General features: G+C 38.7%; 1 protein-coding gene across 1 annotated transcript in view; it reads right to left on the bottom strand.

The window, feature by feature from the left end:
* The window catches only part of LOC137192534 (microtubule-associated protein 2-like), an 85,881-nt gene extending 71,749 nt beyond the window's left edge, over positions 1-14,132 (bottom strand). The window contains exons 1-2 of the mRNA XM_067603308.1: positions 14,061-14,132; positions 13,704-13,780 (exon numbers count right to left, since the gene is read on the bottom strand). The gene's annotated coding sequence lies outside the window, so the exon portion shown is untranslated. The remainder of the gene's footprint in view (positions 1-13,703; positions 13,781-14,060) is intronic.
* Positions 14,133-14,796: the final 664 nt, after the last annotated feature.

Below are 14,796 nucleotides of genomic sequence, written 5' to 3'. Positions count from 1 at the left end.
TCATTTAGCTTAGAGAGAAAAACGAAGATTTTATTCCTCAGCCTGGTCTGTGCAGCAGACCTTAGGGGGCGTCACCATCAACCTCTGTGGTCCATCACGAAAAGCCATTAAGAGGAGCACAAATGGCAGACAGAGCTGCAATATTAAAACATTTCACAAAAGTGATGTGACACGCAATTATCCTGACAGAGGCTGTAACACAAGTGATTTATGTAAGCTCATGTTGGCAGTCAGTTTCAGCATGTAAAGTATGTTCGACTGTTTGCTCTTGTTAGGAAGGAAACTTTGATAAAGAATTACCTACATACCTTAAAACCCATTTTTGTGGAATTATGACACTGTTAAACCATATTCCTACACACCACACATATTAAATGAATTAACAGACAATAAAGTGCAGCCTATAAAATCACATCTGAACCAGGGTTTAATACATTTCCATTTAATTCTGCTGGAGACCAACTGGAACAGCCTCAAGAACCTCTGTGAACCCCTGTTTCTATTTAGCCCTGTCTAGGATTATTGCAAATTATTGCACCTTGATTGACAGGATCTCTCAAACAGCAGATGTGCTCTGGTATCAGACTTCAGATTGTGAGACCTGTCATTAGTGCCTGAGGAATTCTTCATCTCAAGAGATTAAAGAGGAAAATGTAGGGAAGGCTTGGGAATATTAGTGATACAAGACTGCATGAACTACAATTTTTAATTTTCAAACCTTTGTGGACAAGGAAGTGGTGGGTGGTGGGGATTTAAAAGTTCTGTCTTTGGATCATCTCAGGGGTTCAGGCTCTCCCAGTCTCTGCAGTACTCACACACTCAATGACACCATGGAGAATTTGACCAATGTATTGTATCTAGACTATAACTGTGTGCAGTTTGATGTGGTGAGTGTTGGCCAGCTCTCAATGAGAGGTCTTTAACCTTATTGAGGACATACTATGCACATTTTCAGGTCTATAGTTATATTCTGGGCCTCTACTGGAATATCTTTGCATGGTTTACAGTTAAAAAAAATCTGTATTTATTTTATACTGACCCTTTATGCAGCCCCTCAGTTCGGACTCTGCATGTTTCAGACAGCTGCGTCATGGCTGACTTTCGACCGCTCGGGACTTTACGTAAACAAACTGTGAAACAAACTATGTTCTTTACTCGAAATGTCAACTTCACAAATACATCCGTACATGTTTGAGCCAATGCAAACAACCCATGGATGGAAAAACCTTAGCAACAACCTTAGACACCAAGGCTACAGAACAGATGACCGTTTATAGGCATGCATGACGATCTGTCATTAGCTCATTGGCAAGGTAAAAAAAAAAACGAAGTACTCAGACAAGGCTGAAACCTGGGCTTTCGACTTGCAGGGAGCATTTTTACATATGCTAAGAAAATCACAAAAAGCATTTTGATCCTCTTCCTAACATGTATATGGGCTTATAATTACAATATTTATTAATTATTTTTTTATTGTACATCTAAACCTACCTTCTATTTGTTATTACTGACAGCATTACTGACAGCATTGAGATCTTACAAGATCTCAATGCTGATATTTCCAGTGCAACTACAATGGAGTTCGATTGTGTCCCACACCAGTGTTTCTGTTAACTGACTGGCCATTAATCTGTATTTCTATGCCCACACATTCTTCCATGAAGGTTGTTTTAAAGCACTCTGCAAAATGCAGGAAAACGCTCTTTGTTATTGAATTAGATGAAGCAGGCTGAAAGAAACTAAATCACAGCATTATGTCACAAAATAAAGCCTGGGATACACTCAACATCACACATGAGATATCAAAGTGAAAGACACTGAGGGTTTTTTTTTCTTTAACACTAGCACAAAAAACTGCAAGTGATACCCACACAAAAGCGGAGAGGAGAGGAGAGGAGAGGAAACACTGCATAGTTAGGTGGGCTGTGAGTCACCCTTACATTTTCCCTGGTTCTGCCCACACATGTATTTCTATCAGCTCTCTGCTCTGTCATGTACTGCTGGATTGAAGAGAATAATGTTCTATAGAAAAAGTTATACAGACTCCCAACATCAGACTGGTGCCAGAAATAAATTCCCCATTCAAAATTCTAGTTGCATCTTTTATATATTTATTTGCTGCTTTCGTCTATGTGATATCCAGTGGGTATACATACAGTATGTAAATAGCACGTATTACGCATGCACTAATTTTTGTGTAACCCATCAGTGCTTGACCATAAATGACGGGCGGACAGACACAGTTGAAAGTTGTATGTGAGTTGTCATGGAGAAGATAGTTCACCAACAACTGAAGCTATGCCAGCTCGCCTGTTGTTATCTCTGTCAGCCTCCCTGCTGAAGTGTTTTTTCTTTTTTGTTTGTTTCACATACGGCTTTGCGTGAGAACTTAAAAATACTGCTCCTCAACAGGCTTTGCTGCATTTAACTTGGTGTGAAACATGGAAAAGATTGTGTTGAATCTTCTATATGTGTAAATATAGACTGCTCCAGTCCCACTTCATGGTACATCTTTTGTCAGAGCTCCCGTTTGAGTGTACATGGCATTTCCAAAAGCATAAAAAAACACTTGCAAAGTTAAACTGATAAACTTCTGTACAATTACACACACAGTGCAAAGGCTCTTAGATACTGACTACTAAAAAACGATTTAAGTGAAAGGCTATATCCCATGCCAGTGTGCTGTTACCTTGCGAGGCTGCTGGGCTTGCGAGTTCACAACATCATGAAATCACACAAGAATCCATCTTATCAGGCTTCAAGTTATGTGCTTGTGTGCGAACCAACGGTGGTTTGGACCAATCAGAGTCGCAAATTCAGTGTCTTACCTTGCCTCGCAAGGTAAGACATTGATAGCAGGTGATAGATGGTTCATCCAATCATCTACCAAGTATTTTTTGAAAGTGCCTGCCCTTTCCAAACAGTTTCCAAGGACGACTTCTCAGATGTGTAACAAACCATCTGGCACATCAGGTTAAGTGTACAACTTAGTTTGAACCAACTCCATGAACGCATTTCAAATCTCTGAGAGTAGCTCTGTGTGAAGCTCATAGTTTACAAACCTTTGTTTAAACGAACATCACTGAGGAGGTTCACTAATGGAGGTTCAGTATGCTACAAACAGCAGTGGTCTACCCTGCACTCATAGCTGTCAGGAAGACAAATAGAGTCTGGAAGTTGGGACAGACTCTTGTGGGTTTGAGTCACCTCAGCCTCCCGCAAACTAAAGGTCATCTAGCTTGACCCCAAGTGTCCCTCAGGGCAGAAAAAAATCAAAATTGATGAACAAATGTCCAACAAGACACCTATCACTGTCTTGCGTAGCAGGTAGAAAACTGTCAGTGGAAAATGTCGATATCCTTTAGCTGTAGGTCAGGTGAGGTCAGTTTTACCAATCTTGAGCCATAGCCAAAAAGGGAAATTACTTGGCTTCCACTTGTCAATGTGATGGCCCATTCCCTGACAGAGCTGTCAAGAGCATAACAACTGAAGTCAGCACTCTGTAGTCCATCAGAATTATAATTAGACTTTTATTCTCTTTGATGATGGAACAGTCGGGGAGATTTTCATTTTATTGGCTTGAAAAGACTGCAAAGGCAGTAAAACCTTAGTCTCATGTGTAAGTGTGCAGTTTCTCAAAGAGCAAGTTGGGCATGATGACTAATTTTCTGTTGAACCCATCAACTGATTCTCATTACTACCACTAAGTAATATAGATTTCATTAACATGCTTATCTGTTCTGACATTGAATCCTTTATGTACCATCTAATCAATTTTGAACCGCTGACTAAGTTTGTTTGTTAGAGGTAGTATTACAACAGCTGTAATTGGAACACAGTACACAGGCACCACTGTAACCTGCTGTAACTTGAGCATGTCATTTCATTTTGAGTAAAAGACCATCGCACGCTCAGACATTTGGTCCGAACTTTTGTGTCAGCAAACATCTTCCTGTTTCTCTACAGCTGTCGATACCAATTTATTATACCACAGGCATTTTAGACACAGTCTTAACAACACATAGAAAAAATCAATTATATACTGACCATAAATCCTGACCTGACTTCTGGTGGAGAAATTGTTTCCATTTAGGCATTCTTGGCCTTGTCTCCTCTACTGTAAAACTGAATATAAGCAGACAGCTTATTTACAATACTAAGTCAACGGCATGCTATTTGTTTATGGACCATGTACTCAGCCTCGTTTTTTGTTTTCTCTCCCTACCCTTGAAAACAGGAGAGATGAACTTCAAGTGCAGAGAAAAGAGAGGTAATCCTGGATCTCATTATCAAAATCTAGGCAGTTTGCCTAGACAATGAATTGTTATTAAAGGGAATCTTTTAGGCTTTTCCTTATTTTCAGTCATATCCGTAATGTTACAATGGCGGATGTTCATAGTAAACGTGGCCAAAGTGTCAAATAATGAGGTATGTAGAAGTAATCCCTGTGAGCAAAAAGCTTCAGACTGCTCTGAAAACTCGGTTTCCAACAGTTTTTTCTACTTTTAGCCCAAGCCAACATCGATTTGTGACGGATTTCTTTATATGGTCGTTTCCATTACACAGCAGTGCAAAGTAAAATAAGTAGTTTACCTGTTGGAGATGTGCTGGTCATCTGCAGCTCTTCATCAAAAATCATCATCACTGTGGCTGTATCTGCTTGTACTATTCTTCCCTGCATTATTTCTATACTATGAATCATGCAAAGCTACTCTAGTGTAGTCCCAGAATAAAAATATAGAGCTGGAAATGAGCATAATAGGTTGTCTATCTATTTTATGGCTGTGAGAAATGGATTTTGAAGTGACATTCAGAGAAAGTTCAATAAAAATAAATACTTTTGTTACATTATTGTCTTTAAAAATATAACTAACAAATAAAAGAGTCACATATTGCAGTGAGTTATTTCTGCACTGAACATCTGCTACCAGCTACCACCTTTGTCTCTCTATCTCAAAATAAACATGGAGATGAGGGGATTTTCCTTTAAGGGTTGCTATACTTTAGTTTAATTCTAACTGTGACTATGGCTCATCTAGAATTGTTCGACTTTAGTATCTTAAGTGAATATGCAATATATCAAAAATCATTTTTTGTGGGACTATGTTATTAGTCAAAGTACCTGTTAAAGCCTAGAAATAGCAGTTCTACATTTAAATGATAAAGAGTCATTAGTGATTTTGGCTATGATGATAGTACAGTATAAATGGGAATAAAATATAAATATACAGTATATAATGTAAATATCAGTTAATTAATTTATTTGATAGGGACGATGCATAATAATTACATTTCTGAAAATATGTTCAGGTTCAGAGGTAACAAAAAGGCTAATTTTCATCTGTAGTCACGGTACAATATATTACATAAATTCTGTTGTGGGACCTCTTTCATGGTATTACAAGAAGATGGAAGACTGCATATAAAAATTTTGATTGCTCATCAAACACATAGTTTATACTAGAGCTCAGACAATAGTCTGCAGCTTTTCTTAGTATAATATGTGATAGTAAACTGAATATCTTTGAGTTTAGGTCTGTTCGTTTTAAAAAATAGCTTGCAATTTGAAGAAATCAGTCCAAAAAGATAGTGGTGTCCTCAATGGGTAAATCTGATGCGCTCGACAAACAAACACTGACGATTTTGAAGAAAAAGGGTTGAAAATTTTAAAATGTGCAAAAGAGCAAACTCTAGACAATCAGCAATATTTGGAGTTTTTATAATCAACATATGTGCACATTTGAAGGAGTCACCTTGGGCTCTAGGAAATTGTGGGCATTTTTCTCTCTTTTCTGAAATTTCAACTATTAAAATGTCAGAAAATATTTTTAAAAAATAAATATTAATAAATTATAGCTATGAATCAATTAATTAAGAAAATAATCCACAGATTAATCTATAATAACTTTAGTTGCCGCCCTAGTTAATATATAAATGTTTGCATAAAATTTAGGAGCATCTTCTCACCCATATGACCAATGGGTTATGGGGTTCCAAAAACCCAGAGTACTTCACTCACTCACAGAGACAGTATAGAAAGTGAAGGAGGGAGAGAGATTGACATCTAGTTGGCAGACATGACACGTGTGTTGGTGCTGCTGCCAAAGCTACCACTGAGTGTCTCTCCTCTTTCATACAAAAGAGATTTTCCCACTTTCTCTGGCTCACACACATACACAGATACAGACACAAACACACACAGAGCATTGCATCAATCTTTGAATGTGACAAGTAAGGACTGCATGTGTTTGTGTGTGTGTGTGTGTGTGTGTGTGTGTGTGTGTGTGTGTGTGTGTGTGTGTGTGTGTGTGTGTGTGTGTGTGTGTGTGTGTGTGTGTGTGCATGCCTGGCTGACTAAGTATCTTTGTAGGAATCAGGATTAGACTGTCTCACTGACACACGGGGTTTATGTAAAGCTGACCTACAGTACGTGGCACCACACATGGGTGTGAACTGGCCTGCTGCAGTGCTACCTAACTCGCCACTACCTTCTGCCTGGACTGCTTACCCTGACATCAGACAGCACTGAAGACAATGAAAATAATCAGTCCAGTCAATGTTTCCTTGATTGGCCTTTAAGGGATGTCTTTTTATAATGTATGCCTTTTCATTTTTGCCAATCAATCTTGGCAATTTTTACATTTTACATTACATTTTACTGCTTAATCACTGCAATACAGGAATGCAGCGGAACTGCAAGACACAGCGTTACTATGCAACACAGTCCATTAGGGTAAATAACATATGTGGCTACACAACAAATCCCCATTTAACCTAATAACCTGAACAACAGTCTTATCAGGGGGTGATAACACAGGTGCATTACATTCATTTCCCAAACTATCCACTTTGAATATCCATTAGATCTTCAGTGCAATGGACAGTCAGGGCAGACACTGCAGGTTCACCTTCCCATGTTTTTCACTGCCTTTTTGTGTTGAAGAGACAGTCTTTCAATGTTAATGGTTCCCATATCTTTGAGTTTCAAAGTAAAATGTTATTATAACTGAATGAGGGCCAAAGCTATGATAATAAGAAACAGGTAGTAAAAAGTTTTCCAGTAGATTTTTAAAGACAAATAAAGGCAACTTTGTCTTGATTAGCAGATGTCTCTGTCTTTGGTCCACTGAAAGATTAATACAATCCTAATTTGTCAGGAAACTTATCACAGTCTATGCCTTTATCTGTTTCTTCTACATTTTTTTTGTGGGAGTCAACCAGTCCACCCATTTTTTTATTATTGAGATTTTTTAAGTCCCTTAAGATCCATCCATAGTGTTTTATGTGTAAACCCATACTTCCAGAACAAAACTTCAACTCTGAAACTGGCTTATTTATCAGCCTCAGAGCACTCTCATTCCAACTAAAATCCTAAACTATGCTAGAAAGGCTATGGGTGGGGAAATAATCAATTTACATAGGAATCGCGATTATTATCTTTTCCGATTCAGATTTAGATTCAGACTATTTTATTGATCCCAAGAAGGGCTATTAAATTTGCAGCTTACCCAGTTCAACTCCAAAACTCATAGGCAAAGTAGTTATATGTCAGAGGCAACAGATCAGCGTACATGAGTCAATACAAGGGAACAACAAGCAGCAGTAAATAAAATAAAACATTTTGTTTTATTTTTGATTGATGATTGATTGGTTATAGTTCATATAAATAACTGAGTTTAAAAGAATGAACAGTCATTTAAAATAAGTTCTGTCAGCATTTAGTAGCCTGATCGCGGAATTAGTGAAGGACTTAGGGTAACGGTTTGTTCTCCTAAGGGGCACATTGTAACACTGGCCTGAGGGCATTACAGTGAATTCACTGGACAGAACATAGTCAGATTGGCAGTTCCTTTTGCTTTCTGGGCCACCCGTTTCTCCCAGAGGAAGCACAAGTCTCTTTGCTGGGCTCCAATTATGTTGGAGCAGACTTTCACAATACTATTTCAGCTATTCTTGTCCTTCACATACAACCCATTAAAACCAGCAAATAAATGAGAAAGTTAGAAGACTCTCAATGAATGATTAATAAAATTATTTGCATAAAATAGTATAACAGACACGAAAAGAGTTCAGCTTCCGCACTAAGTGAATTCTTTGTTGTCCACATTTAACAAATGACTGTTCCTAGATACTTATACGTGTCGACAATTTGAACATCCTCACCATGTATAATGCTAGCTTTTGGTTTGTCACTATTCTGCCTGAAATCAATGATTAATTCCTTAGTTTTTGATACATTAGGGTCGAGGAAATTACCATCACACCATTAAACAAAGGCAGGTGGGGCACAACCATGATCTGACTCTGAGCCCTGAAGAAGAGACAATAGGGTGGTGTCATTAGAGAATTTCCCAAAATAGCTGCCCTCTTGAGAAGTCCTGCAGCTGTCTGTATAAATAGTAAAGAGCAGGGGGGACTGGACCCAATACTGGGGTGAGCCTGTATTCAAGACTTTGGTGTTGGACATATGTCCATTCACCAAGACCTGCTGGATTCTGTCCATTAGTAAATCTATAAGCAACATCAAAAGCTGATCAGGTAATTTAAAATAAGAAGCAAGTCGCTCAATCAAAATATGAGGCTGCATCTTGTTAAAAGCTTAAGAGAAATCAGCAAACATACACACTATCAAGAATGAAGAGTTATGCATCCTCCATGCCATCAATGAGGGAGACAACCATATCTTTTAAAATTTCAAAATTTTTCATGACAAGGGATGTAAGCGAAACAGATCTAAACTCATTTAGCTAGTTCCTTGGGATTTTTTCTTTTAGTGGACGTTTTCCAGATTGTAGGTATCTGGCCCAGTTTGGCACACATCTGTAAAGAGAAATAAAGACCTCACTAAGCTGTTCAGTACAATTGTGCATACTATGTTCACAGATGGCATCAGGACCAGCAGCCTTCCTTATGTTCACCCTCTTAAATAGGGCTGTGACACATTCCTGAGATTTTGCAACATCATTCTGAGGTACAAGAGACCCTCTAAGCTTGGAAACATTTTAAGAGAACTTAGACCTTTCAAAGCAAAAGAAAAATTAGTTGAAAGTGTTGAACAAATCAGAATCATCCACCCTATTCACACTGATGGATTGTTTAGTCTCATTAGCACATTGACTAATGAAGGCCATTGTTTTAATCCCTTACCAGCCTGCTCTAAGATTGCCACTGCTATAATGCATTTCTATAGTCTCCAATTACTTCATTTTAGCCTTCCTTATTTCATTATGCACTTCTCTTGAGACAACCTTTTTCTCCAGAGGATCGCCAGTATACTAGGTCTGTTTCTTTTTATTAGTAACTGATTTAAGCTCTTTTGTTACCCAAGGCTTGTTATTTGGATAAGTAACAACCTTTTTAGATGGGATGACTGAGTTGACACAGAATGTAATGTATGTCAAGACAGTGTCAGATAGTTCATTATGTCATCACAACCATCATAAAAACACTGAAAATCTGTACAGTCAAAGCATGCTTGGAGAGAAGTGACACTGTCCTCTGACCAACTCTTCATTGTTCTCTCCACACGCTCAAGGTGCCTAGAGGAAGGATTGTACATAGGCATAAGATAAACACCGTTGTGATAGGATGCACCAAAGGAATGCATAGGTAAACATTTGTAAGCACTGCCCACTGAACCATAACAAAGGTCAATCGAGTTCTTTTGTGTAGCGGCACAAGTCACATACTGTTCATGCATCTTCAAACTCTTTTTTAATTGACAGTGATTAAAATTCCCGAGGATAAATGTAGGTGCAACCAGGCAGATTGTGTCTAGCCTATGCATTACATTAGCAATCGGGTGTGCAGCTATGGATGCAATGGATCGCGGATGTATGTAAACAACTGTGAAAAACAGCTGTTGCGCGGTAAGTAGTACGGGAGGGGTGAGATTGGTAACAGTTCGATATCTGGGGTACATATCCTCCCCTGGACCACGACAGCGTTACAGCACCTCTGGTTGACATACAAGCACACGCCCACTTCATGTCGCTTCTTGGTAATCATTGGTGATTGGTCCAGTTGAAGAATTGCTGGTAGTGCAGGAAGCTTGTGGCAGTCGCTTAGACCCATACTCCTAATTCTATGGCTTATTCCACCCCTTCTCCTTCTTTTCTGACAATAAGTCTTTTTATCCGATCTGCAAAGCTTCGGTGGATTGCTCGCTTGCACAATGCCATTTGTTGAAGACTGTAGGGATAGGAGAAGCTCGTGATTGAGGGTGATTCTCCTGGGGATAACGTCATGATATCCGCTCATGTCATGTCCGATCTCCTAGCAGGTGTAAAAGCCCAAAGGTATAACGCATAAAAGTGCAAAAAAAACCCACAAACGTCCCCATAGTCCGTATCACTGGATCTTTGACATATATCTTCACACACACAAAATTGTGCACATAGGATGGACTGGACAATTAAACAGTGTGCTGCACACTGTGAAGTGCCCTGGAAGTAGCTGATGTAGTTGTGAATCAATTCACAGATGCCGAAAAATCTATTTTTGTACGTCATTAATAATGTTATGTTGATGGAACAAAAAAGGTGGACTCAAACTACTTGACTCATTTTGTACTTCGTTTTCAAAAAAAGCAAGCATTTGGGCACATTTTAGGTTTCATAACTTACCTCATCAATAACCATCACATGTTGATTAAGTGGAGTACCGCACTCCAGCACCAGCAAACAACACACTGCACCACTTTAAAAACTCCACCACCTCTCATGGGGTGAAGAAAATATCTCAGTTCATAGTCTGTTTTATTTCAAAAACCCTGCTCTCACACAGGGATGTAGCAGAGAAATGTGTTCTGTCTCCAACTTCTGTTTTACAAAAGAGTTTTAGCAAATGGTGTTATTCAATAAATTTCCCTTTCATTTAATTGTTCCTATAAAGGCACAAAACTGTAGCCTGTTCCCAACTTAATGCAGGTAAGCTTTTGAAATTAAAAAAGCTGCAAAAGCTCACATAATTGTATCCGTCTTTTTTCTGTCTGTCAGATAGTGACCTTCATTAAGACGGTTTAATTTATATTGCAATTCAGTGGACTAAAAACATGAGTGAAAGGTCTAGCACAAGCTGAACTAGATTTAGAACCGGAAAATAAGGCCCACTTTTCTATTTATTCAATAAAAAATCAAGAATCTGTTCTAAATTGAAGAACTGTAATTAAATCAAATTGTGAGATTCCCAGAGGTTCCCTCCCCTGCTAGACACATACATTATGCTTAAAGCATTTATAAAAAATCAGCTTATACATCTCTATTCATTCACACCACAAGATGAGTTCATTTGATATTGCTACATACAGAAGGACCAAAGACACTGCCGTGTAAGAAAACCACTCTGGTTCCACTCTGGTTCATCTTCTGTCTAATATCTGACGGACAGTCTTTCAGTCCAACCTCCTACTGTATTGACCCAAGACAACACAGGCAGTGGTTCATTAGCACAGGTATAGACCACCCATGACCTTGACATATGTACTTTCAGCTGACATCTCTGTACCTGATGAATACTTCATGAATATTCACTTACTTCCAAATTAGTTTTGTAAATCAGCTTGTTATTTCAATTATGTTCTGTCAAGAGGAGTTTCAGTTTGAGTTAATATGGTGAAGTTTATAAAAAGTATTTCCAACTCAACTGGGAGGAAACTGGTTACTTCTTTCACTGATAGAGAACAGAAACATCATTGTACTAGAAGGCCAGTCCCTCCTAGGGCTGTCAAGATTGTCCAAAAATGAACCATTCAAATATTTATTTTTGCGCATTATATCCATAAGTGAGCAAACCAATACAATGAGAGACACAACTACTTGTATTGGTATATTTAGACAATGCGGAAGTGACGTAAACTTGCATTATTTCTAATGACCAGCAGGGGGTGACACCAATGGCTCCAAAAAGAAGTCTGATTGTATAGAAGTCTATGAGAAAATGACCCTACTTTTCACTTTATTTATTTCCTCAGTAAACAGTTTCCTAATGAGTTTATGGTCTCAATCGCTAGTTTGAAGTCTTCTTCAATACAGCATGATGTTCATTTTGTAAATGTCCCATACAGGATGAAATATATGATAAAGCAGATCTGTATGCAAGTATGGTGTAGGACATGGCTACTTTATGATTGACAAGTCACTACCACGGCAACAACATTGGTTATGTACGTTAAATAATGTAACCCCAGATTAGAATAGGAGTATAGGCATAGCGGTTGCTATTAGCTAGTATGTTTTCAGTTCATCAAAGTTAACAGTTTGTTTTAAGACTGTTTTTCACTAGCCAAAATTAGCATTCATATTGGCAATATCACAGTTAACCATAGCCTGTAAATGCACCGTGCTATCCACATTAGCAGCCAAGGCTGGATCACATGCTGATTGTATCTGCTTATAATGTGTAATGAGGTGAGATTACTACCATAAGCCTCTATGAGTTTCCTAAACTCAGTTTGTTTCTTCTCTTTTGTTGTTGTGTTTATGCTGCTTTGTTTTTACTGTGGAAATAAATAAATACATTTTTTTAAAAAAGGGTCAGCTCCACCCTCTTGTCCAAATAGAGTCACTTCTGGCTCCAAAAAATCAAGATGGCGACAATCAAAATGCTAAATTCGAGGCTTAAAAATGGGAGTCCACAAACCAATGGGTGACGTCACAGTGGTTATGTCCATTATTGTTTTACAGTCTATGCGCACAACAAACTATATATCCTAACTGTCTCCCAAATGTTTCCTCTGTCCTTCCTTACAGCATGACTAGTGATATGTAACGGCCCAACAGTCATGTCAGTATAATCAGCTCCTGGGCTTTACAGTTACAAAAAGCAGACCTATAGGTGGAATGATAGAAAACGATACACGGCCAGCCTCCAGGAACATGAGCCCACTCCCTCGGCAAGGCGGAGCTCCTGCCTGCCTGACCTTCCATGACTTAATGCACCCCATCCTCATCCTCATCCTCATCCTGAATGGATCAGTCATTTAAATGTATCTGCACACACTGTAGGCAAGTGGACTTGACAGAGACAAATCAATAGCCAGCCCCTGTATGTAAATGAGCTTTGGGTGAAGCCTACATGTACTGCAGATGACATTTATTGTGCATAAGCTCACTATTCAAGATCCATTCAATATGAGGTAAAGGATCTTAAGACTGCTTTAGATGCATTTGCTGTGCTGGGTTTATGATACAGCAGGGATTCAGTAAAGAAACCAGGTCTTAATGTAATCAGCTTTCACATTTGACTTTGATAGACAGTTAAAGTCTGGATTGTAACATGAAATACAATGGTAATTACATCTATAAAAGCATGCCTTTATGGCTTTGATTGGTGTGATCAAGCAGAAAAGGGCCAACCAATATGACTCAGCACCTGTTTTAGACCTTCTCTCTCTTTTTCTCTCATTACGCAGCATCATTCAGATTAAAAATCAATATTACATTTCCATAAGGGATTATTCTCAATCAATTTTTGACAGTGACCTTATCTTAAAGCTTTGTAGCATGTGTTAAAGGCTCACTACAGCCTGGTGGCCGTGCACTGCCTCCGCAGCAAGACAAGTTCCCGCAGTGACCGCAAGGCTTTGGGCTTTATGTAGCACAATGCAGAGATTATCCTTTCAACCCGACAACGAAAAACAGCCATTTAAAAGCGTAATTGGACCAATGTCAGAAAAGACAATTGGGTAAATCAGTAGGTCTTACCTATCTCAGAGATGTGGTTCTTAGATCTGTTGCTCAGCTGTGCTTTCATACCAGACTAATTCCGCAACACCGCTCATCTAAAGCGGGATGGAAAGAGAGATGAGACAGTAATTTACAGACTCACAAGAACCAGACCCAGTTCTGCTGTAGACGAACAATGCGTCCTTTCTCCATCCACACGGAGGGGGCACCTCATCATTTCTGCTTCAATGCTGCTGAAATGTTAATTCACTGTCGGGTGTAAAGGCTCGCTCTGACCACCCACATTACATGCTTTTCATGAGTCATATCATTTATACATATTCAGTTGTATAATGTCCCGTTGTTATACAAATAAAGAAGGGTGATATTCTTTACCTGTTCAGCGCAGTGTCTTCCAGTGCAACTCCGGGTCTGTCGGACAGAGAGGCTCCGCAGCCTGCATTTACCGTAATGGCTGCAGTAGTCACACCTTTAGATTATTACAGTGCTCTAGTAATTACGGTGTTGTGGCTCACCCGTCTGCTAGATTACCTCAGCAGCAGAATTATTAACAATTGTGTACACTCATTTTAACGTGATTTAAGAGTCATTGCGACAGCAGAGCATCACTCATTTTAGTCAGTTTAGTTTAGCTATGTTAGAGCTGTCTTTAGTCAGCATCCTCTGAAAAACAGATGCGCAAAATTATTTTTAAAAATTACTGGCTGGTCCTGTTTAAATTTTATATTCAGCATAGAATTATTTAAGTTTTTGATTCTATAAATTATTGATATTATAATTGCGATTATAATGTCAATTTAATAGAACTGCTATTAGGCTATATTCATATTTTGTCAGTCACATTACCTGCTCCACCCCGGGGTTACACCAAATATCTATGGTAAAAACTGTATCTGTAGCATTGTCTCCCCTAAAATCTTTTGTTACAGAGGTGGCTTGGTCTGGGGGTGTATTTTCAGCGGCACAGAGGATCATAGCAATATTATAGGAATATTTCAGGAATACTACCAGCAACAGTGTGTCTCTAGGATCCTCTCGCTCTTCTGCGACTACACATTGCTACTTGTCACTTTGATCATGAAGGTGACCCTACTCTATAGAGTAGGTTACA

This window comes from Thunnus thynnus, chromosome 11, assembly GCF_963924715.1.
Source record: "Thunnus thynnus chromosome 11, fThuThy2.1, whole genome shotgun sequence".
NCBI lineage: Eukaryota > Metazoa > Chordata > Actinopteri > Scombriformes > Scombridae > Thunnus > Thunnus thynnus.
Note: the sequence above shows the minus strand (reverse complement) of the source record. Positions and strands in the feature narration are given on the sequence as shown.